The sequence below is a fragment of the Equus asinus genome, chromosome 1 (assembly GCF_041296235.1).
Source record: "Equus asinus isolate D_3611 breed Donkey chromosome 1, EquAss-T2T_v2, whole genome shotgun sequence".
Lineage (NCBI taxonomy): Eukaryota > Metazoa > Chordata > Mammalia > Perissodactyla > Equidae > Equus > Equus asinus.
Window position 1 is genome coordinate 166,093,977 of NC_091790.1, and position 24,692 is coordinate 166,118,668.

The following is a 24,692-nucleotide window of genomic DNA, read 5'->3' on the forward strand; positions in this document are numbered from 1 at the left end:
CTTAGGATGGAAAAAATCACATTTTTATAAAAGTAACAGTGATGAAGCCTCAAAATCAGCAGACAGAGATGCTGGGGAGAGGTTCTTAGGCGGAGATGGAAGCCCCAAGTTCAGCCTCCTGTCTCTGTACCCAAGCCCACGGCAACGCCTCTCCTCTCCATGTTCGGAGGATTACAGTTTCTCTGGAATCCTACACTGTGCTTGAGTTCTGTCTCGCCACGTATATTTTTGAGTTTGCAGCTAGAAGGGTCCCTAATGGCAAAGAGTTTCTCCTTCCCTACGCCATCCCTCCATTGCCTGTTTGCAGTATTGCTTTCTTATTTTTCGGCTTCTATCCAATGAAATTGAGAATTTCATCACCAGTGTCAGAAAATTAAACCCAGGGAGCAAAGCAATAGCTCAGGGCATCCCTCCTCTGGCAAGGAGCCAATCCCTGAATATAACTTTGCAAACCCTCTCTGGTTTTCAGAGGTTTAAAAGGATGCAAATGCAAGAGAGAGTCATTTCGAAGCATGGTTTGTGACAGCTAAAATATCTCTGATTGCACTTCAACTCATCTTTGCAATTCATTTTTAAAAAGAGAGAGAACATATTTCAATTTAGAGACTGGTTTCATGAAAGAAGGAAAGGACACGACCTGGCTCAGTCGCACACTTCCCAAGCCGAGAACAGCAGCGCACGCAGAAGAGATGCTTCTTTCTGTGGCTGGGCGTCTGAAGAAGTGTTTGACAGATCATTGTAATAACATCTCTCTACACAATGCAAATACCAACAACACAGTCAGGCAGCTCATGGCTTGGCTCCGTGTCTGCACCTTTCTCTCTCTTCCCAGCAATGCACAGGGTTGACTCTTATTAATTTAGTTTTAAAAGCATCTTCTTTTGAAATGAATCAATATCCAGGGAGATAAAGCAAAACTCTGCTCCTCACACTAATCCTAACTAGACAAACCAATGTCCCAGTATAATACACAGTCAACTACAAATCCGATCATACCCAAGCAATGCATGCAGCCTTTGGAATACAGAAGCTTACACATCACAGAAACCCTAGAATGCCTGTTCTTCCATGTGCTTGCTACAATTCGTAGTTTTCTCGGCAGAGAATAGGACAAAGCTACATCTTAGCCCAGGCTGCTAATAGCAGCGGACAGATGTGTAAGACTGAGGTTTACTCACCAAGCTCCTGTAAGTCCATCTTTCCCAACTACAAATACTGCTTCTAAGCTGCTATTACCACCAAATGTCTTAGAGTCGTCCTCCAGAAGAACAATGTGCTGGAATACCAGATGGTTCCTGAAAAAGCTTGCTCATGAAATAGGTTTCCAGTTGAGCCATGTGAATGGAGACCCGCCGCACACCTTTGAATGGTATACACTTCAAGTCCAGAAGAATAAGCATGTAGCTTTGCTTATGTTTATGGAGCTGGAGCCCAGGGGTGCTCCGATTGGCAGGAATCTCGGAAAGATCAGCCAATCAAAGGGAGCCTCCATTTCAGGGAAACTCCTGCTCATTTATTTAGCATCTTCCGAGATCATCGGCTTTTCTAGGAAGAGCTTTTCTCTTACACTATCACAAAAGAAAAACAATAACTTCATTTCAATTTTAGTGCCCTATCTCTTTCATTAATAAACATATAGGTCATCTTCTTGGTACTCTTCAATACCCCGACTTTTCTTATAAACAACTAAAAAAAAAAGGAAGAAGAAGGAAAAGAAAGAGCTGGTGATGGGCTGAAGATAGTTCATATTCATCAGCCTCCACCTTGTTGGGAGAAAGGAGGGGGGAGTGCCTGGGCTCAATAATTACTGATTCTGTTGCCATGGCAACAGACTGGCTGCAGCGAGTTGGATTCGTGTAGAACATCTGCTGCCAGACCCATAATCAACTGCAATCTCTTCTCTCCCCCTCTCCCTACTTTTATTTGATTATGAGTTTGCTTTCTTTCTCCTCCTCACATACAGTTTTTGTCCGGAAATGTCAAGTGACCGCCTCACTTTGTACACACAGCACGTGCGTCCCACGGGTACTCACATACCCAGAAATGCGTGCATGCAAGAGTGCATCCCAGCAGGGTTCCCACAGGAGGATCCACACTCAGATTCCTACTCAGGAGGTAAACAAACACAAACAGCCCCTCCTGTGCCTCCACTCCTAATTAAAATTTACTGTAAATTAACTTAAAGAATTAGTGCGGTATCTTTTAAAATATTTGTCATCTAACAGCTCTGAAAGCCCCCAAATAAAAGTTTGCAATGGCGTTTCTCCGAGGGCACTGTGGTGGTTCCTAGCAAACTTTTGGAATGAAGCGATTAAACCGGGAAGCTTATGGAAGATTTTTAAGCACAAAGTCTTTGGGCTCAGCTTTGTCTCTGCATTAGCACCTCACCCAGGTGCCCTGAACACTGGAGATCTCCCTGGGGATTTCCTCAGCCTATTTACATCCTCTCTGACTCCTCCCCTGCCTGCTCCAAAGTCTCCTGGTTGCATGACCAGAGTTAATATGACTCTGGATGTGTTGCTATTTTTATCTTTAACAGCAGGGGCCGCCACTGAGCAGCAAACGGGTGCAAGTCTGGTCAGACCCAGGAGGGGGATCTGATGGTGAAGATCTCACATGTGGGTCTGCGGGAAGCCCTCAATTCTACTTTTCTAACTGAAAATGGCAAGTGTCAAAGAAGGCTATGATTCCGCCTTCAGTTAGAGAGAAAAGAATTATTCTCTGTGCCATCACTGTGAATTTCAAGGAGAACCTTCTCAGTTTCCCGAAGGTCTCTGCAAGCCTGGTGCCCTGAGACCATGAATGACACAGACCAGGCTTTGGAGGGGGCTGAGGTCTGCTCTTTGCATGTTCTGGCTCTTGAAGCCCAGGTGAGCTATCCATTTACCACACACTCACTGTCTCATAAGCAACAGTAGCCCTGGGCCTCCTTTTTCCCTGACTCTCAGTCCAAACCCCATTTCCATCCACCTCCAAGTGCTCAGTTTTGAACCCATGGTCTTGATGTTGGATTTGCTCTTTTGAGAAACTGAATCCTGGTTTTCCATTTTGTCTCTTTGTGCCACTGTGAGCCTGTGAAAAAATTCTCACCCAAGTTCTGCCTCTCATACACCCAGATCCAACACTGGTAATCTTTCTCAGCTCTGCCCTCCAGGGCCGTGGCTAGCTCACGTTTTCTCTATCACCTTTCTAGAACATCTCTAACCTCTCCTGCCTACTCTCCTCTGCCTAGAGACACCTACCTTTTGCTCTCTCACCCACCTGAGACTGTCCGAACCCTCAATTTTTTTTTTTAAAGATTTTTTTTTCCTTTTTCTCCCCAAAGCCCCCCAGTACATAGTTGTATATTCTTCGTTGTGGGTCCTTCTAGTTGTGGCATGTGGGACGCTGCCTCAGCATGGTTTGATGAGCAGAGCCATGTCCGAGCCTAGGATTCGAACCAACGAAACACTGGGCTGCCTGCAGCGGAGCACGCAAACTTAACCATTTGGCCACAGGGCCAGCCCCCAACCCTCAATGTTTTTATGCAGAAGCATGTCCTTCCAACCAGGTCTTCCCTCAATCAAAATTTAATTATTTGTTCAACAAATATTTAGTGAGTGTTTGTATGTCAGACACAGTGCTAATGACAAAACAAAGTGACAAAAAATGGCTTTTGCCTTACAGCACAATGACTCTAGTGGAAGAGGCAAAAAATATTAAAGTATAACTGTGATTGGGGTATGAAGGAGAGCTATGAGCACAAATAAGAAAAATACTTGACTTAGTCAGGTAAGGAAAAGTATCTCAGAGGAAGAGATAGTTGAGCTAAGATCTAAAGGAAGAGTAAAAGTTAAGGTATTGAAAGTGAGGGGAACAGCATCTCAGACATAAGGAATAGTACATGCAAAGATCTGCCTAGATGCACACTGCCTAGGAAGGAATGTGGCATCTTTGAAAACTCAAAAGAAGCCAAATGTTGCTGATCACAGTGAGAATGATTAAAAGGATGGTGTGAGACGAGCTTGGAGCGCAAGCAGAGGGTGACCTTCAAGGGTTCTAGAGACCACATTAAGGAGTATGGCTGTTATCCTATGAGCAATGACAAGCCACTGAAGAACTAACTCCATTAAACGACTCCCCGTCCCCCTACAACACCTACATAACTCAATATATTCCTCAGTTGATCTCCATAATATATTAACAGGATATCAGTCTGATTAAAACAATCTATTTCAAGGCATCTATAACCTGTTGAACTGGTCTAGTTGTTGACATTTACTGAACAATTAATAATCCAGGTAGCATTATAAGCACTTTATCTGGATTAACAAATTTAGTCCTCACAACAACCCCGTGAGGTATTATTATTATCCCTATTATGCAGAATGAGGAAAGGTTAAGTAACTTGACCAAGTTTACAAAGATAAAAAGTGGGAGAGATGGGGTTTGAACTGAGGGATTCTAGCTACAGTTTCTTTAAGTGTGTTCTACGGGGACCACATGGATCAGAATCATTTGGAGTTCTCATCAATATGCAGAAGGCTGGGGTCTTCCTGAATCCTTCCTAAACCAGGTTCTCAGGGAGTGGAGTCTAGGAACATTTTCCCCAGCTCTCCAGGGATTCTTACACACACGACAGTTTGAGAATCAGTGCTAAGAGACGCTTGCATAAAGGGAAAGAAGACTAACCCTAAGTTAATCTTTAATGTATAAAATGGAGAAAGGTGTTTCTTTCTTGAGAATAGGAGTTTCACTACTCCAACCCATCCCAACGGATCTGTCTACATCGGAACAAGGTCACCTTCCTTTGAACGACTGCAAATTCTAGAGTTGAGGGCAGACACTGTAACACAGTTAGGGGCTCAGGAGCTCTGCCAATGAGCAGGTATATGAAGAAAGAACAACTGAATTTCTAAAGACCAGATTGAGCAGGTAGTTAAAGATGCTATCGGACCTGCCAGCAGTAAGATAGGTAGATCACGCATTAGCAGAGACACTATGACATGCCATATATTTTCTTTAGGTAGCTTTTCCTAGAAAATTCATTTTTAAGACAAAATTGCAAGGTAGACAGAGAGTATTTGTTGGCCTTCAGTCTGAGCCACCCCCCTCATCTATTCAAAAGCTAGCAAGTGAGCTCTTTGGTTCACCTGCCAGTCACCATTTTAGTTCTGAAAAATAGGCAGTTTCACCTACATTTCCAGAAGGGCCACTTTATACAAAATAGCTACAGAGTCTTTGGAGAAACATCCAAACAATTTTCCCATGGAATCTTGGCTAGTAGTTTTGTTACTGAGTCACAGACTGGGTTAGTTAACGTGGCCGTTATTGGGTATTCTTCCCTTTCTAGACTGCGCAATGAAAAGAGTATGTATGATCTTGGAGAGCTGCGGATGAACCTCAAAAGAAACGGAGACAGATTTTATTGGTTTGATAGTTGCACTACTGCTTGTCAAGCCCCCAAGAACTGATACGAAGCATATACCTAATGGACTTTCACTCCAGAGGCTCACAATGTATTATCAGGAGCATAGCATCAAACTTCTGACACATTCAGATTTATTAGCTGTTGTCTACCAGATAGGAGAAGGGAAGCACGGCATCAAATACCTAGAAAACTCAGGAGGAAAAGATCACCCCTGAGCATCTGAATAAAATTCAGAAGAAATCTCCTTCCATTTCACCCCCACGTTACAGCCTGTACTCTCGGCTCTGCTCTGGTTAGGCACTGCTGGTGCCATTTATCCTGCATTGTCTTGGGACAGATTCAATCTAATTAAATTCTATTCCTTTCCATAAACATGATTTATTAAATGTGTTATTACCAAATCTGATATAGTTTCATATTCCTTTGTAATACTTTTAAAATAAATTCACAAATCAAAAAGAATTCTGTTAGGTGACATGTACTTTGAGATCAGAAAATATAGACTATTGTATATATTGACTGCTGTAGAATCATTTCTAAACTAGCTGTCCAAATTTTCCTTAGTCTACCTACAGGTCTTAACTAAAATGAGCACAATTTATACTGAATATTTAAAAGGGTGCTGAAGGGGATTCTACTTACTGGGTTATAGAGATGAGGCACGAATAGCAAATCCTTCCATTTTCCAACTCCCAGTCCAAAACGGATTACTTCGGCAACCTGGGCATCCATTTCATCAAGATGCACGTTCATCGCTGGCAATGAATGTGATGGTAATAACCCCCTTAGCTCATGACATGGCTACATTGAGCCCCATTTTTCTTTGGTTGATTCATTCTTAAGAGGGAGGTCATTAGGGCCAAACTGAGTCTCAAGAAAATTCCAAACAAGTAGGATACGTACTGCAGAAGGCTCATCTCCAACTACATTTAGCCTTCTTAGGGCACCTTCCTTTTCTGACCATGCATATGCACGTGCGCCTACACACACACACACACACACGCTGACTTCACTTCCACCCCTGTCTAAACGAAATATGCCCAGCACAGACCACAGAACCAGACTATATCTCCCAAGGGTGTAGGGTCAGAAGTAGAGACTCTGTTCTAATAGGTCAGAAGCATAATTACTGTTGGCTCAGTTCGACTTCTTTATTTCACTCAAGAGACATTGAACAGAGATTTCTCTAGCCCGTGGGGTGGATCAGTGTATCTCTGATTTTTTTTACATGGTACATTTTAAAACCAAAACATATGCAAAACCTCAACTAGACATATCTTTTTATCCCCAAGGGGAGATGATCATAAGAATATTCCATAGAAAAATCCCCAAACACAGACAGCTGCTTCTCTTTTTCTCACCCTCATGGTGAGATGTTCATAAGCAGAAGTTAGAAAGCCTGCTATACTGTCACTTTATCTCTAGGTCCCAGGATGCTAAGTTCTATGTGACATAGTCTCAACATCTGTCGGAGAATGAGAAAAATAACAGCAAGTGCAGATACAGTGCTTACAATGGGCCAATACCATAAAAATGCCCTTTTTCCAAAAAGGGAAACTAAAACCCATGACATTTGAGGAGTATGTTTATAGTCACTATCCAGTAAGTGATAGACTCCGGATTCAAACTCAAGTGTGTTCGTGGACACTACAAGCAGTATACTACACCATAGCCTCAGAGCTCGCACAAGCAAAAGGTCTAGAGCAGATGGGATTGTTCCAATAGCAGCCTAAGGTTGAGTTATACTTTGTAACTCATATTTATAAGGCATTAATATGAGGAAGTTTATTTCCCTGGACTTTACTATTTTTGTATTTCCCTTAAAAATATAAGCAAAACCTACATACACTGAAATAAAACCATATCCATAAAATGCAAACTTATTTATAAACAGATCTTCAACCCACACATTTCTTCTTCCCTTCTCCAGAGCACCAACCTCTGACAGGTGACCATGCTTTGCTTTCATAGGCTTGGGGAGTCAAGGTCTGGAAGTCCTTGGGGTATGATGGACTTGACCAAATGGAATGGTTGACCTGAAAAGAACCTGTGGGTCAGAGGAGCAAGGCCTGATATAATTCTTCTCTTATAATTCTGAGTGCCTTCAAAGAGATAGTTGGCGAAATTCTGAGAGCTTATCATCTTGCCAGCTTGATTTTTCCAAATGTACCAGGGAAATGCATTCCAGAATTGCAGGCTGATGAAAAATCATGCCAAAAGGAAAAATGAAAATGCCAAAATCCTCAGCTTAGCCTTGCCAAGCATGTCCTGGCAATATGGTGGCAAAAAAACTGCTGGGCCAATGGTATAACATTCTTTAGATGACGTAAAGTGGTAAACAGTTTCTTCACCATTAGGAAAAGGGAAGCTTCTGAGCTGTAATCACATTCTTTTTGGTTTTCAGATCTAATGCATAAGTAAACCTCTACCAAGTCTGAAACATATATCAATTTCACATGCAAATAATTCCATCTTTCAAGAAAAAAATAGTTTCTGATATTCTCAATAAGAGGACCAATTTCATTGCAGTTGGTAGAGATTAAATCTGTTTTATCAAATGGTTAATACTGGATGCTCTTACTTTCTCTGCTCTTTCTGCCCACAGGTTGACAGATAACCTATGTGTCCTGGTCTCCTGTTACAAGAAGGATTACACTGCAACAGAATAGGATAAGCCAGGGATGAGGGGGAAGAATGGATGGTTTGCTGTGCAAAAGGGAAACCAAAAAGATCAAGACTATAAGTAGATGCAATTCTAGCCAGGCAAGGAGCAGAGAAGAGGTAGACACTAGAGATTTAGGCAGTCAATTCCAGGGAGGTCATGTTCGGAGATGTGGAGGGGGATAGGCAAAGCAGAAGGAGTCTGAGGACCTGTAAGGGGGTCCAAGAGGTCTGTACAGGGCCAGATATGGAACCACAATATGAAAACACATCTAGGACCAAGGGGGGTCACCACGTAGAATTCTAGAGTGAGGCCTGTTTAAATCTGGTTATTTTTACTATATCCATTGGTAAAGAAGTTGGCTTTGTTAGAAGCCAATCACATCACCATCATGTGCCCACAGTTTCAGTTAATATCACCAACAACCCAGGTCCTTTCTAGGAAAACCAACTCAAAGAGTGCCTACTCATGGCGTACCAGCATTGCTACCATAAGGCCAGGCTTGCTCTTAAATTCAGTCCTTCAATATCATCAGTTTGGAAGAGCCAGATTGCTTCAAATTGTTCTCTATTCTACTTCCAATTAAAGGAAGCTTTGAAATGTGAACCATGACCCCTAGGCAAATGATGTTAACAAGTTCTTCCCAATTCTTACAAAGAAGGAAATTTGCAACCTAATTTGTGCAGCAATTAAATTCAGACCAAAATATAATTTTATTTTATTGCTCAGTACTTGCCTGCATTTTAAGCCAGTAATTGCAGGAAGGAGTTAATTTAATAATACAAATAAAAATTGGCCTCGAAGGGCAATAACGTGCAACATCCCTCCCCCTCCATGTATGAAATCCCAAGGCAGATATGAAACATGATTTCCAAAATGCATTGCCTACAATTCTCTTAACACAGTGACAAGCAGGAGAATTGCGAAGCAAATATTTCAGATAATCACATATGTTCAACCATGAATAAATGTTCTTGCTTATATTTTTGGGGAATCTATTGTGTGTTAGACATCTCTCATCTGTTCTGTACATACACTAAAAAAACATATTTCACCAAAAAAGTCCAGTTTGGAAGTAAGGAATTGGCCTCTATTCACTCAACTAACATTTAGGAAGTGCCTATAACGTGCTTTCCCATGTTGCCTCAGGTTTCTTTCAAGTCTTAGGAACTCAAGAATACAGCCTTAATAGCTTGGAAGTAATAAAGTTCCATTTACTGTTTTCTCTTCATGTATTTGTTATATTGCATGTCTTTTCCCAGTCAATTCTGTTCTGCTCACGTGGAAAGCTTCTACGCATACACTAAAACCCTTCTATGGAAAGTCCTTCCTCTATGTAATTCCCTCCTTTGAATTACTTTTGTACAATGTATGGGCTTTTGCAATTGCACATGTCACGCTATTTCATAATTGTCTCTTTCCAGAGCTATCCCTGATACAGTGAACTCCTTAGAGTCAGATTTACTAACACGACACCAGGAATACCATCTCTAGATGTCTCTGGTATCTTAGCCAGGAATACAAAATCTTTTTGCAAACCTTTACGCTTAGGGAAGTTACAAAAGCCTTCTGAGTACTTCTCTGTCCTTCTACCCAACATCACGGATAAAGTTATGAGATAAGGATATCTTTGAAAACATCTCAGTGACTCATCTCATGTTTTCTCCCATTCCTTCCTCCTCCCACTCCTGCAATCCTCAGCCTGAGAGAAAAGAGAGTGTGCAGGAAAGCACTCTTGAAACCTCCCCTTCAGAAACCCATTTTACAAGCAGCCCAGGTGCTGGGCCCAGCTCTGTCTGCAATCTGGCTCATTTTTTCAAGGATGTCACATCTGCTCAGAACTTCCTTCCAGTTAATGAGTCTTCCTCAAATGGAGCCTCAGAGGGCTTTCTGTCTTAGTACCAATCAAGCTCAGGCTGAAGATGCGAGGCACTGGCTGAGCTAGCACAGCTGGCTCAAACCCATGCTTTATTTCAAGGAAGAATAAAACAAACTTAGCCTGAATTTATAACATGGGGTGTTGAGGTCGAAGCATTTCCTCTAGACCAGGAATACTGATCAGATCACATTTGGAGTTGGGTGACGGGTCTGCACTCCTGTATTTTAAGTTGTTTTTTAAAATATGACTGTAAGAACATACACGTTCAGTGGAGAAAACGTGTAACATTAAAAACATACTAAAAGAGAAAAAACTATAATTAATCACATCATGCAGAAGAAACCATTGTTAAAATCATTCAGATTTAAGGTTAAAACCTTCTTCGTTTGTATTTTTACTTAAAGACATAATTTTGCATTTGCTTTCTCTATAACGTAAAAGATGTTTCTTATATTTAGATCCTATTCACAAATGTTATTTTCAATGACAGAAAAATTTAACATATAAATAAATATGCCTACAAATTAATTTATCATATCCTCGTTGCTGAATTGTTGGGTTATTTTCCATTTTCTTGTTGCTATAAACAACAATGAAATGAACATCCATATGCATACCTTTCTTTTTCTCTCTGGAAGGTCTGTGATTCTAAATAGCTGCACTGTAATGCATGGCTTTATAAATGAGGTCATCAATTGTTGTTGAATTTCCTAACAGGAACTTTGTCCCAACAGATTTCCTAAAATTCTACTGAAGTGTCAAAGTGTCTGCCAGCGAAGTTGTAACAAGGAGCCTTTTAATGTCACTGTGGATGCCAATTCTGCCTTTCCTTTTGTAGCTCCAAATCTTCCGCTCCACATAAACAAGGGAGGGACGGGGAGGAGGTAATCAGCTTCATGAAGAACCGGAGACTAGGTCTCCCAGGCTCAGGCACAGCCTGGTTGGGAATGTGAGTGTGTTTGCGAGCATCCCAGCCCCTGGTCTCTGTGCAGGAGCACATGCCAGCACAAAAAATCAATTGGCTTTTGTCAGGCAGTGAAATAAGACCAAAGCAAAACCTAAAGGTGTATGTAAGGCACGTATACAAAAAGCTTCCTTTTCCTTCTCTCCTGGAAATGCCTTAATTTTTTTTCCTCGTCTTAAAAGAAATTGTCACTCTAAAGAGTCACTCCTTCTCCCATCATATATTAGCCACACAATGCCCTTCCCTTATGGAGTGAATTTATTCAATAGTTTGCAAAGTTTGTTCTAGAATGTGCTTTTCCTAATTATCAGTTTACCGAAAAAAAGCAGCATTATCAGGTTCTTTTTTTTTTTCCATTGGCTGGATAAAAATTCAATCCAGGTAACATTTGTTGACTACCTATCTAATTTTTTTGGTAGAAACCCTGGGCTAGAAAGGTGAGAAAGAATTTGTCCTTGTTCTCAGGAATAGTCAAGAAGGAGATCTATGGTTTTCAATGGGTCCTTCCAGGATTCTGTAGCATTGCCTGAAGGCAGCCATGAGGTGTGACAAGGAGTGGCCAGGGACCTGTCTGAAACAAGCTAACTGACTAAAAGAAACTCAGTGTGTGACTGAGTATGTTAAGTGCTACAAGAGAGGGAAAAAGCAAGTGTACCTAAGAAGAAACAGTTAATTCCACCTTCTGGAAGGGCTCCACTGGGGCTATGAGCTGGACCTTGAAGGATGGGAAGAATTTCAACAGAAAGGATAAATGGTCTTCCTTGCTGAGGGAACATGGGTAAGGATAGAGACTTGGAAGTGCAAAGGACGCTCTGGGGTCCATCAGTATGATTAATTATAGGTTAGTAGGGGGTGTGTCGTAGGGCACAATAGGCATTTTATTTGGAAAAGTGGTTTGCAATACAATATGGAGCTTCTGTTACCATGCTATAAGAAGAGGGAGCCAAAGATTTTTGAATATGGATGTGTTATTAGAAGAACTGTGCGTTAGAAATGTGTTTCTGGCAGCTAGGGGAAAGAGAACTTATAGGTGGGCTGAGTCCAGATTGAGAGAGAACAAGCAAAGGACAAACACAGTCTACACAAGAGAAGATGGTGGCAGGAAGTAAGGAGGTAGTAATAAAAGCCAGACAAGCCCTTCTCATACACTGGTGGAGCCATGGGATCTGGAGACTTATAAGGAGAAGAGGTGAGGAAGCCAGTGATCACTCCAAGGTCCCAATTATAAGAGACAAGGTGGCTTGTCTTGCCACTCCTAGAGTTGAAGGATGGGTAAAGATGAGAGATGGTGGGTGGGGAGGAGGAGATGGTAGGAGAGAAACAAGAAGGGCTTGTAAAATGCCTAAGCTGGAGGGGTCAGTGAGAGGTGTAGCAGTGCCTCGGGAGTCATAGGGAATGGAGAGCATCCCAGGAAGCACAGGTGGGAACAGAAACCAATGCTTCAGGGCGATGGAACAGGATGAGCATTGGGAAGAGAGCGTCAGATGTGACACTCAGGAGGTGACTGCTGACCTAAATAAAGAAATTTCTGTGGGTGGACGTGGGTGAACATCAGACTACAGCGAGTGGAGGCGGTGGGCAAGAGGAGATCGCATTCTCTCCTGGAAAATTTGCCAATGCAGGAAAGGAAAGAGATTGGATATGAACTTGAAAGAAGAACAAGGGTGAAAACAGCATTTTTAAGGATGAGAGAGATTTTGGTAGCTTTTTACACTGAAGAGAAGAAATTGAGTGAGAAGGAGGGAGGATGCCAATAAGCATAAAGGTGTAAAGGATAAAAGATTTATTTTTATAAATTTTTTGATGTCTATCTTTTTCATCAGAGCAGAGATTCAATGTGACTTCTTTCCAGTCTTAAATTAGAATAACTAAACAATTCCTTTCAATCTCCACTTGCCTCTAAGAAATCATGTCTTTTGTGGCTAAAGAGGTTTTCAAATATTCAAAATATATTATTAGTGCATTTTAGAGTCATCTTTCTCTTCTTGAGCTTAGTTATATTTTTAGTTACTTAAGAAATTTTTTTTTCTAAAAATATCATTAGTGACTGGAACAATGATAATTATTTTACTTCTTCTTTTATATGGTATATAATGTATCTATCTTATGTGTGTGTTCATTTCTAAAGCCACGGTAAGATAGTTTTTAATAGGAGAGAGTGGCCAACAGGGGCAAGTGCTGCAAAAAAGGCAAATAAGATACAGATTTAAAAATGTTCATCAGGTGCCGGCCTGGTGGTGCAGCAGTTAAGTTTGTACGTTCCGCTTCTCAGTGGCCTGGGGTTCGCCGGTTTGGATCCCGGGTGCGGACATGGCACCGCTTGGCAAAAGCCATGCTGTGGTAGGCGTCCCACATATAAGGTAGAGGAAGATGGGCATGGATGTGAGCTCAGGGCCAGTCTTCCTTAGCAAAAAGAGGAGGATTGGCAGCAGTTAGCTCAGGGCTAATCTTCCTCAAAAAAGAAAAAAGAAGTTCATCAGAGGTCATTCTTGACTTTGTAAAAATCAGTCACCTTTGAGACCTAAAGAGGTTTCCAATTATTGACAATATAATCTACCACTTTTTAAAGTCATATTTCTCTGCTTGGTGAGGGCAGAAGACAGGTTGCAATGGATTAATAAGTTAATGGGAAGTGAAAAGAAGAGATGGTAAATAGAGGTAACCATTTGAGGAAATCCGGCCTGTGGGGGCAGGGTGCACAGAGGATCAAGAAAGAATTATTTATTTGCTTTTTAAAATGCAGGAGATTTGAGTACACATATATGCTGGTGAGAAGATAGCATCCAAGAGGATGAGACTGATCAAGGATTAGAAAGGATAACTCACGGAGTAGAACCACAGAGCAGATAAGAAGGGAGAGAATGCAAAGCACAGAAGGAGGAATCCACCTCAGGCACCAGGGACACCTCTGTCTAGAAAGGAGAGGGTTGGTGAGTGCCTATGTAGGAGAACCACTCAGGCTCATGCAGTAAGCTAGAGGCAAAGCTGGACTAGAATCCATGCCTCCCCACACCTAGTCTGGAGCATGGTATAATCTTTCTTGTCCTTTCCCTCATGAAATGGTCCAAGTGCTTTACATATATTAGGATAAACCATAACGAATTTTTAATTTTGTAATTCAGTAATCGTCAAGTAATGGCCATCTCATATGAGCAGCCTAATAGTGGCTCATTTAACCCTCACAACAACTATATTAAGTTCCGTAGTTCACAGATGAAGAGACTGAGAAACAGGGCAAGGTAATTCATCTTCCCAAGAACACTCAGCAAGGAAATAATGGAGCCAGGGTGTGAACGTCCCTCCTCGGTCTGGGGTCAATGCTCTTGACTTACTGAACTTATTGATTCAATTGATTCTTTCTTTGTGAATTTCCAAACCCTCCCATTGATTCCTCAGCCATGGGTGTGAGTTGGGGAGTGGGAGGTGGGTGGAGTGAGGAAGTAGGGGTGGGGAGCCAAGGCTGAGGATGTGTCTGTGGCAGCTTCAGGTCTCCATTATCAGCCAACTCTGTCGTGAAGTGTTTTATAACTCGAAAATTTAATGAATACAAAATTCTGGTAAACTGTGTCAAAAAACCATTGAAATCTTTTAGTTGCAGTCTTATTTTTCTGGTACTTGTACAAGTGGGTTTTATATATCTGAAAAAATTCAAAAACAACTCTCTATCCCTGACTGACCAGTGTCTGCTTAGTTGAGTTTTGGAGCAAATATCCAGGAGTGCCCAGTGCCCTGACCACAATAAAACAAGTTAAGCAGCTTTTTCTAACACACTTGAGGGTAACAGCCTCTCCATTTCATGTGTACTTTTTATCGTGATACATACATTTTAATAAGAACAGCATCTCTGAGGCATGGATCTTATCCTTTTCTGCTTCTGCTTTAAGAACGCACCACGACCTGGGAGCTCTCGGACAGAATCCCATGCTCTGTTGCTTCACAAAATGGAAGTCTGGCTTTATTTGCCAATGACATTTACTTCTGTGGCAGCTCAAGCAGCAAAAAGCCATATGCCATACGCGGTGGATCCAGCCAAGGCATGCAAAGGGATATGTGAAAGAGAAATAAGGAGAGCGGGACCAGAAGAGTTTTAGGGAGTTGACTGCCTCCAGCACTTAGAACACACAATCACTGTGGCAAGAATCAAGTCTTCCTACTCTTCTGCCACTCTTGGGGAATGCAATTTTTCCTCTAACTTAAGAGAACTTTGAGCGATAAGGGTAAAATACAAAAGATAATTTTTGTGAACTGCATGATGTGCTCACATTTACTATTTAACACGCCTGCTACACAGTCACACGTTTCTTAGGTGTGCCTGGGGAGACAGCAGTCATGGAAATGGGATGGTCTGCCTGGAGGCACCATTGTCCTTGGCACTGGAAGGCCTCTCGGGGGCCATCCTGTGAAAGGATAAGCGCCATTATTGACGTTATTTTTCCCCGCTGGCCTGGAAATGAGACTAGTTGGGAAAGAGAGTACTCCCCAAATGGCCAAGGTATGTGGGTTAAGCAGGCCTAAGAGTGATATAAGAAATAAGTGAAGGTGAGAAAGTGAATCAGAGGGATATGTTTTTTTAACTAGGGCCTCCAACCACACTCCTCAGAAAAGAGATATTCAGTTTATTTTGCAACTACTCAATGTCTTTGAGGCTTTCCATTCATCTTATATAAAGCTGCCTATGTAGAAAAATAATTACCTCTGTCATTTTTATTAAGAAATGAATGGCAGGGGACAGACCCGTGGCCGAGTGGTTAGGTTCGCGCATTCTGCTTCGGCGGCCCAGGGTTTTGCTGGTTCGAGTCCTGGGCGTGGACATGGCACCGCTTGTCAAGCCATGCTGAGGCGGCATCCCACATGCCACAACTAGAAGGACCCACAACTAAAAATACACAACAGTGTACCAGGAGGCTTTGGGAGAAAAAGGAAAAACAAAAAATCTTTAAAAAAAAAAAAGAAATGAATGGCAAAATCATTTTGTAACTCCCTCAAAGTTTTGACATCTGAATAAGAGATTTAGAATGAAGGGTCTAGAAGTTCTTCTCAATAAGGTCTGTTGGCATTTTGGCCAAGAAAATTCTTTATAATGTAGAACTGCAGAATACTTAGTATCTATGGTCTCCAGGAAATGAACAACAGTGATCATTTCATATTAAAATGGTGTAAATTAACTCAGCTATTGGCCCAGTAGATCATTTTAAATAATGAGTGAATTAAACATTTCTGGCCATTTATTCATTCAACATTCAATCCAAGGTAATTGGACAGATACTACTTTAAAAAGCATCTGGAGGACATTAAGATTTAAAGCTATAGTTCTTGCTTCCAATGATATATTGACTTAAATTAGAAAGGTTTGTAAATAAACTACTATTATACAGTTATAGATATTTTCCAAAAAAAAATTTGAATTCCATGTGGAGAGGGCAGAGGTGTAGAATTTCATTTTGAATGAAAGAGAGATGGTAACTATCTTACTGAGGTGGCACTTGTGCAAAATCCCAAACTAGAATTTCCATAGGCAGATGGGGGAAGACATTGCTGGCAGAAGGAATGGGGATGAGCAAACACCTGAGATATGAAAGTACTGTGGAATACACAAGGAATGGTGGGAAGTTCAGGATACATAGAGTTTAGGGTAGGTATAGGGTGAAGATATGGGGATGAAACAGGGAAAGTATGTTAGGCTAATTAAAAGAAATCTGAACATCTTTAAGGCCATGAAATTTTATGAGGCAGGCAATGGACAGCCACAGATGGATTAAAGGCAAGAATGATGAGGTCAAATCTGTGTTGAAAGACATTTGGAAAGTGGGAAAGTTTCAAAGCAAAGAGACAAGTTACTGCAACCATTGATGTCTTGGTCAGCTATTATTGTACTAATGCTGTGTAACAAAAAATCCCAACAGCTAAGACATTCTTCTCATACTCACAGGTCTATAGGTCAGCTGAAGAGGCTGTTTTAAGCTGTGATTCTGTGAGCTTACTGGGGAAACTGTACTCTATATGCCTCACTCTGGAACCTACACTGAAGGGGCAGTGGCTACTCACGGTATGTACGTCATCTTATGGTGAAGGTATTAGTGCAAGGGCCCGACTCAACCACAAAAGCAATAGTCAGCCCTCTCCTCATTTCACATCCATGAGCATCTCACTGGCCCAGGCAAACCATCTGGCCAAGTCAAAAGTTAAGGGAAGAGGAAACACACTTCACTCACCATGAGGTCATAGCAAGGATGTGGCTATATACCACTCCCATGGAGCAGTGAAGAAGTGCAACCAGCCATCTACCAGATTGGAGTGAGAGAAGATGAAGATATGAACCAAGGCAACAATGAGAAGGCAGGGGACCTTACAGTGGTTGCAGTAACTTTTGTCACTGATTGGTTTCACAAAGCGAGACTAGTCTGTAAACTTCCAAATAGAAACTCACTCGACTGTGAGCTCCAGAGGGCAGGAACCACCTCTCCAGTTCACCTCTGTATTCCCAGTGTCTAACACAGTGCCCACTGTGTTGTGGACACAAAGATACTTGTTGAAAGAATGGACAGCATTTAAAGTGTAAGTTGGATAGTGACACTATTAACCAAGAGGTGGCCATGCTGTGTGTATGATAGTTGTGGGATAGTAACATTGAGTAGCTTCTACATCCTGGGCACTGAGTAGATAGATCCTGAGAATACAGAAAAAGCAAGGCTCTGCTGACAATTAAACAGACAATTGCAGTTCACTGTTGTAAGTTCTAGGATATGTGTATTCACAGGGACAGAGCAAGGGGAGCACTTGAGTGCATCTGAGTGAGTTGTTGCCAAAAGTGATAGTGGCAGGGCTTGAGAACTTTCCTAGGGAAGGTGTTGGCCCAGCATGGGAATGATATCTGAGTTGACCACCTGCCTAAATGATTTCCTCCCACATATTTTCACTGAGCACTTACTATTATTTTTAACTTTACCAGAACTGCATGGAAAATACATAGAAACAACAAAAGAAAGGGGAGAGAGAGAAGAAGAAACTAGCAGTTTGGAATTCTCATCTCTCAAATTCAAGTGTTCATGTTTATTTTTCTCCATAGCTATAACAATTGCCACAAAACAGCTGTCAAATTTAGCCCTACCCTCTTCTTGCCTCTGAACTTTCACTCTTGGTTTTGACCTATTTGACCCAATGGCTTAGATCTATGCCTGGAGATGGAGCGGGCAGGTCAGCACCTGACATTGAACCATATAGGTATTTGTCAAATATTTGGTGAAACAAAGGTGGATAGTCTTGACCCATCATTAATTGCTGCTCAGATATAAAAGAAGGATTTAAAAAAACCTGCACAAGCACATAAGGAGTGTAAGTTAACAACTGAATTATGCACATTTAAATAAATAAATATATATACTTTTTTTTAATAGGAGACTTTATTTACTGAAATTCATTTTGCAGCCCTGTTTCTTTTTTTCTTTTTTGGGAGGAAGATTGCCCCTGAGCTAACATCCATGCCCATCTTCCTCTATTTTGTATAAGGGACACCACCACAGCATGGCTTGATGAGCAGTGTGTAGGTCTGCACCCAGGATCTGACATGGCAAATCCTGGGTCACCAAAGCAGAGTGTGTGAACTTAATTACTATGCCACCACACTGGCCCCAGTAAATATGTATTTTAACCCCTGACTCCCTAGATCTTGTATTTTTGCAGGGGATATTCAGAAATCTCACTTGGGATCTTCTAACTTTTCCAGGTTCCTACATTGGAGCCTTGCAAATGGCTTCTGATCCTATTGTCTCATTCTGACTTCTTTTCTCATCTTATCTAGCGCCATCTTTGCCTTTCATCCCCCACCTCACCCCAACATCTAGCACTCTCAGTTGGCAAGAAGGAGCACTTGTATGACAGCACCTTTATATCCTTCTGTTCTACCTCAGGAAACGCATCCCTTTGTAGACGTGCACTCACAACTCCCATTTAACATAATTTACTTTGCAATTACAAGATAAATATTTTCTTTCAAAGGAGGACTTGTATTTCATGAGAGACTGCCATCTAATGGTACTCTTCTTCGCTATCCAACTCTGATTCCTGTCTGCCCTTTCATTTAAAATGCCTAAATCTCATTATGCCTTACTTAAAATGGAGGTAATTTCCTTTTAATTGGACATATACTAATAAAATGGTTTCTGTGTCATTATCAAATCCCTCATATAATCCACAATGGACTATGGGATTCAGGTCATAGGAACCAGTTAACAATTCATACAGTGCCCTAAAGTATAGTTAAAAAAAGGGAAAGAAGTTTCAGAAGTCACTGAATAGAGTTAAGTAGAGCAGTTAACTTAAAGAGTCATCATTATTTTCCTGTTCAGGGATGGTCTGCGATTGAACCAGGAGACTGATGTAGCTCACTGCTGTCCAGCAGAAGAACCTATCAATTCTTTTCTTCTCACAATTGGCAAGTCTCAATTTGGCACAAGTTACCCATGCAAAGAAAGATACACTTTGGAAATGAGAATAACTCCAAGCCAGATCTTGCACACAAAGGAACTCCCAAGATACATCTTTGCTATTGTCAGGCTTATCCAAAATCATTCATGAGACTCAATCATGGTAAAGAGCATTTTTATAAATGCTCCAGTTACAGAGACTGTTGAGAAAGCAAAACATGTTAGCAATGTTTTCAGCCAACTAGACCTAATAGTTAAACTTCAAGCAGATTTTAAGCAGTTTAACCATTTCTTCTGGAAATTACAGGAACAGAGTCAACAAAATCTAATTCTTTCTGGGTGACTCAGGATCCTCCCATATTCCCCCTTAGGAGACATGACTGGGCTGTTAATGGCACGACCCCAGGACAGACCACTTTACGGTCATCCCTGTTTCTCATAAAAGTCACATGGACTCTGAAGCTGCAGCCACTAAGACGGCACATTGAGATGGCATTCTATTAAGTTAATCACTAAATCCCAGGGAGAAGCTTGTCTACCTTTTCCGAAAATGTTTGCCATCAGCATTGCCATGAGTATACTTCTGTTCAGAGGCATTTAGAATCCTGTCTCACTTGATGCTTGCTCCAGGCTGGACTGAGCCTAGTTTATCTGCCTGACATGGTCCAGGGCTCAGAGCCCGCCTTGCTGTGGTAATTTTCCTATCCCCATCTCACAGACGAGGAATCTGAAGCTGACAAGGCTGAATCCCTTGCACAATGTCATCCAGCTGGCAGTGGGGACACGGGTTCTTGCATGACCAGTGTGCCCTGCCTCACAGATTCAGCTAAGCCCCTGCGTCGCCTGCAGTAGGTCTATGGGCAGGCTGGGGAGGAGCATCTCTCACCATCAGGAACCCACATAGGAGGACTTCCTCCTCACCTAGGAATTCGTCCTCACCTTCAAAATCCCCTTTTGTGGCCAAACCAAAGTTCAGTGAATCCATACAGAGCTTTGGAAAAAATCGGTCTTTATAGATACCTGAACAAACTACTCTGGGAAATCAAAGCGGCTCAATTATACTGCACAACCAAGTGCAACTTACTGCCAATTTAGGTTCTGTCTGTTGAGATCAGCATTTCGCATTTGTATGGGGCAATTCACGAAGCCAAACTGTGATGGCCTCATCTTCACAGTGACTCTGGGAAATACCATTGTTATTATTATGGTTGTTAATATTACTTCTACCACTTAACAGGCGGCTACAGGACATGCTCAAGGTCACATTGCTGGTGAGGGGCCACATTGGGACTGCCACCAGACTCTCCCGCTGGTTCTCAGCCTTGGTTCTTGTCTCTCCACCTTGCATTCTCAGTGGAGGAGAGGGGAGAGGATAGTGGCCCCAGGGTGCAAAAATCGGTTCTTGGAGGAACAAAAAATGTTACTCTTCTTATGTATAAAGTACAGATATACACACATTATATAAACAGATAACAATATATCTGTGTAATTAAAATTTTAGGGGAAGAGTGGTTAGGCAAAAATGTCTAAAAAAGCTTATGCGGGGAGTGGTAATGCAAAAGAGTTCCAGAAACGACACTCCACGCCACATGACTTTTCTGTCTGAGTCAAGCATGCACTACCTGTGATTAATACATTTTTTTCTAGAAAGTGTACACACTGGGGTCTATTTAGAAAGATATCTCTTGAAAAAAATAAGTTAGTAAAGTCAGCCTCTTTCTTGGGTTTCACACTGTCTCTAGGAAGCATAATTGATATTGATGAGGACTGTAGGAGATATGCATTGAACACTGTCCAACCGAAAGTAGCAAATCCCATGAAAAAGGGCACCACAACCTTAAATGAATAGCTTAAAAGCACTCACTTGCACACACCCACACACACACACACACACACACACACACACACATTTGTTACCTATCCAACAGGAAACATCAAAGGAAAAAATAAATCTATTCCTATAATGCATTTGGTTCCAGAGAAGGTTTGATTTCCTTTGTGTCAAACCTAAAGACCTTTGTGAAACATGAAAAGCCTTTTGAATAAATACTTATAAATGGCCTAGAAAGCTGACAAATGCATAACCTCATTGTACAACATTGGGGCCCTTTAAACGACTTCTCTACTTAAATATTCATGTTTCAATTAAAATATACACCTACTTTATTAGCCACACCAGGCTCGGTTCAGATCAATAACAGCAGCACTAGATGGAATTCTAATGAAGATAAACAACCCTGGGTCCTCCCCAGCTTCCCCTGGGCAGGGAGGCACAAAGCTGCCTTTCACAACTTGCTCCAAGATATTTTACAGTCACCTGCCTCATTCAAATGAGGAGATTCATGTTTATTCATGGAGAGAGTTACAGACCACCTTTCATTCCCTAGGCCAGCCCGCCTAACCAACAGAGCACTGTCTGCACCACTATGAAGTTGAGCTGGCCTAGGAAGGGGACTCCTGAATATATAATTGCCCCCTGCAAAGCATGCACAGAAAGTCAGTAAGCTGGAAACAGTTTGGAAGCAAACACATTTCCCTTTTTTATTCATGTGATTGCTGCCTTTAAGGTTTCAAACAATCCCTTTTCTACACTACATCATAATCCATTAGATGTGACTAGTTAGTGGCTATTTTCATGGATAATCTTCCAGGGGGCTTCTCAGGGATGTTTCCTCTGTCCTGCTCTCCAATTCTTCCTCATTGAGATTTTCTCCCACTGTCTCGGATGAAGCTTGTAGCCTAGCCAGGGGCAGCTGTGGCTTTGTTTGGTGGGCCTGGGTTCTCCCCGCGCAGTCTCTCCTATTTTAAGAGAGGTTTCTCATTTGTGAGCCTGAGATTTTAACCTCTGTCACGTGTGCTTTGCTTATTACACTGCTGGGTAAAGTTTCAAAATAGTGTTTTTGTTCCAGGGTGACTACATTTTTCAAATCCTTAGTTTACTCCATTTGGATAATTTGAAAGCATGGCAAAGTCATTTGATATTGGTTTTTAAAGCTGATATTGATAGCATCTAAAGTAACATCAACGCTATGAACAAATATTTTGATGGTATCTAAAAGGCTCAGCCATACCCAGAGAGGTCTGAGCAACTAGGTAATTGCTGGAGAGGCCTTAACTCCCACCAGCCATTAAGTATGCGAGAATTGTGGGACCTGCTGATTTTTAGGATGCTACCCATGGCTTGTCACATGCAAAACTAAGGTGCCTAACAAAGTGGTCTGCAGGAAGATACCACAGAAATCCATGAAATTTTCAGCTTAAATCCTATTTATGCCAAAATTAAATGAGTTATTTAATTCAGTTCAGAATTTAATTTCGGGTACATAGACAGCTTCACTTTTCTTTCGTTCTTTCTTCTTCTTCTTTTTTTTAATATAATGGCCCCAAAAAATGCCTTCCTTTGAAAAGGGCAATTTACTCATTTTTCATAGACTGGACTTATTACATACAAAAAGAACACTTTACAACTGCATACAACATTTTACTTCCTCAAGGCATTTTTATATTTATTACTTCAATTGAATATCACACTGTCATAACAGAGGGTGATAGAATGCTGGCATCCACTTTTTCAAAAAAAAATTTCAGGCATAGAGCTCCTGAACAGCAGAACCAGGATCAGAACCTGGGCCTTGCAGACCAACAGACATGCTGCTTCATCAGTGCATGCAATTCATACTTTAGTGATATGTGTTACGTGTGTCAACTGATGGTAATTCCATGGACATGATTCACCTTTAGTGATCAAATCTACCTTAATGAAAATATTCATTGATAGCTTTGGCCCCGCTCCAAAGATTGGTCTGTGGTACAACTGAGCACTAGGATAACAGGGATTTCAAAAGCACCCCAGGTGATTCTAATATGGATTGAGAAACACTGCTACACACAAATATAGATTTTGATGTTATATCCATGTTAGAATTTTTAAAGTGCAGCAGTGACAAAAGCTTTAAATGAGATTCTTGTACTGAAATATCCAAATCATTTTTGTCCTCTTTCCTACCCCACTCAAAAATGAGGCCATCAGTGAAATGATTATGGGGTCACTTGTGTGCCGAGGTATCCAGCTGCAGCTCAGCTCTTTCTAATGCCCATAAAAATGAATAATGTATACTCTAAAATATCGGTAATAAAAGGCAGAAACATTGAATACAAACTCAATGGCCTGAATCAATGGATTATTCTGCAGAGACTGCTATATTGAGAAACCGAAAGAAAGTACTTTTCAAAGCGTAAATATTTTAATCACTCTCTAATTCTACTTTTCTTATATAAATAAAAAACATCCCATCTGCTTCCCACGTCCAGAGGAGCAAGAAGACAGCTGCTTTTCCAAACACTCACTTCCAGTAGTAGCATTAACTACCAAGCACTAGATAACTAATACCCAGGGTAAGGTGGGTTGTAGAAGACATTCTGTGTCTGCTGGAATCTAGTATTATTTGTTGGAAAAAAATCAAAATTTTGGATTGAAGAATACAGCTCCTCCAGTCATAAGCTAAAGAAGGCAGATAACTAAGCCTGGGTCCCAGGTGACAATTAAATCTGCCATCCATGCTTCTGTTCGAAGTGGCCAGAGCCTGAGACGACATCCGAGAAAGTTTAAAAGAAATTATGTTTCATGTTGGGCTTTTTTAAGATGTGTCTGAATTCATATTTGGACAATCATAGGAAACAAGAAAAACATTAAATCTACCAGGAACACTAAATCTGCATTGGTTCCTAAATTCCATTGCTTTTGCTACCAAGTTAGGAACAAGAAGAAAGCGAACTGATTAAAATTTCAGCTGTTCTTTCCCAATTTATTATCAGGTAAAGCAGAGCAGTGGCGGATAGACAGGCAGCAGGGAAAAAAATCAGAAAAACATTCTTCACACTGAACTAGAGGGCCTCACACAGGGCCCTTCTTTTGAAAAGGCCAGTGGAGGCAGAACAGGGACATAAAAGAAAAGGGACATAATTATATCTGTATTTGAGAAACCACTAGCAGAACTCTGTGACTGATATTATGCTGGTCTACCAGCAAAAAGAACAACAAGAACCTCACCTGTCCATGTTTCATTAACTTAAATTGATACACACACCTATAAAGCTAATACACAGACACATTAAATCCACTCCCACTGATGCCCATGTTCTAATCTCCAGAATCTGTGAATGTTACCTTATATGGCAAAGGGGCAATTAGGTTGCAGATGGATTTGAGGTTGCTAATCAGCTGACCTTAACATAGGGAAGATTATTCTGGGTTATCCAGGTGGTCCAACGTAATCACAGGGGTCGTTAAAAGTGAAAGACTGAGGCAGAAGAGGGATCAGAGTGGTGAGACGTGATGTAGGAAGGACTAGACG

The 24,692-nt window shown here is 41.3% G+C and overlaps 1 protein-coding gene across 5 annotated transcripts in view; it reads right to left on the bottom strand.

Annotated features, from left to right (window-relative positions):
• Window positions 1–24,692, bottom strand: part of ELMO1 (engulfment and cell motility 1) — a 521,525-nt gene that overhangs the window by 129,406 nt on the left and 367,427 nt on the right. Inside the window, exon 1 of one of the 5 annotated variants that reach the window (XM_014840716.3) lies at window positions 1,179–1,760. The exons of the other annotated variants lie outside the window; for them this stretch is intronic. The gene's annotated coding sequence lies outside the window, so the exon portion shown is untranslated. Of the gene's footprint in view, window positions 1–1,178; window positions 1,761–24,692 lie in introns of those variants that run through there. 5 annotated transcript variants of the gene reach the window in all.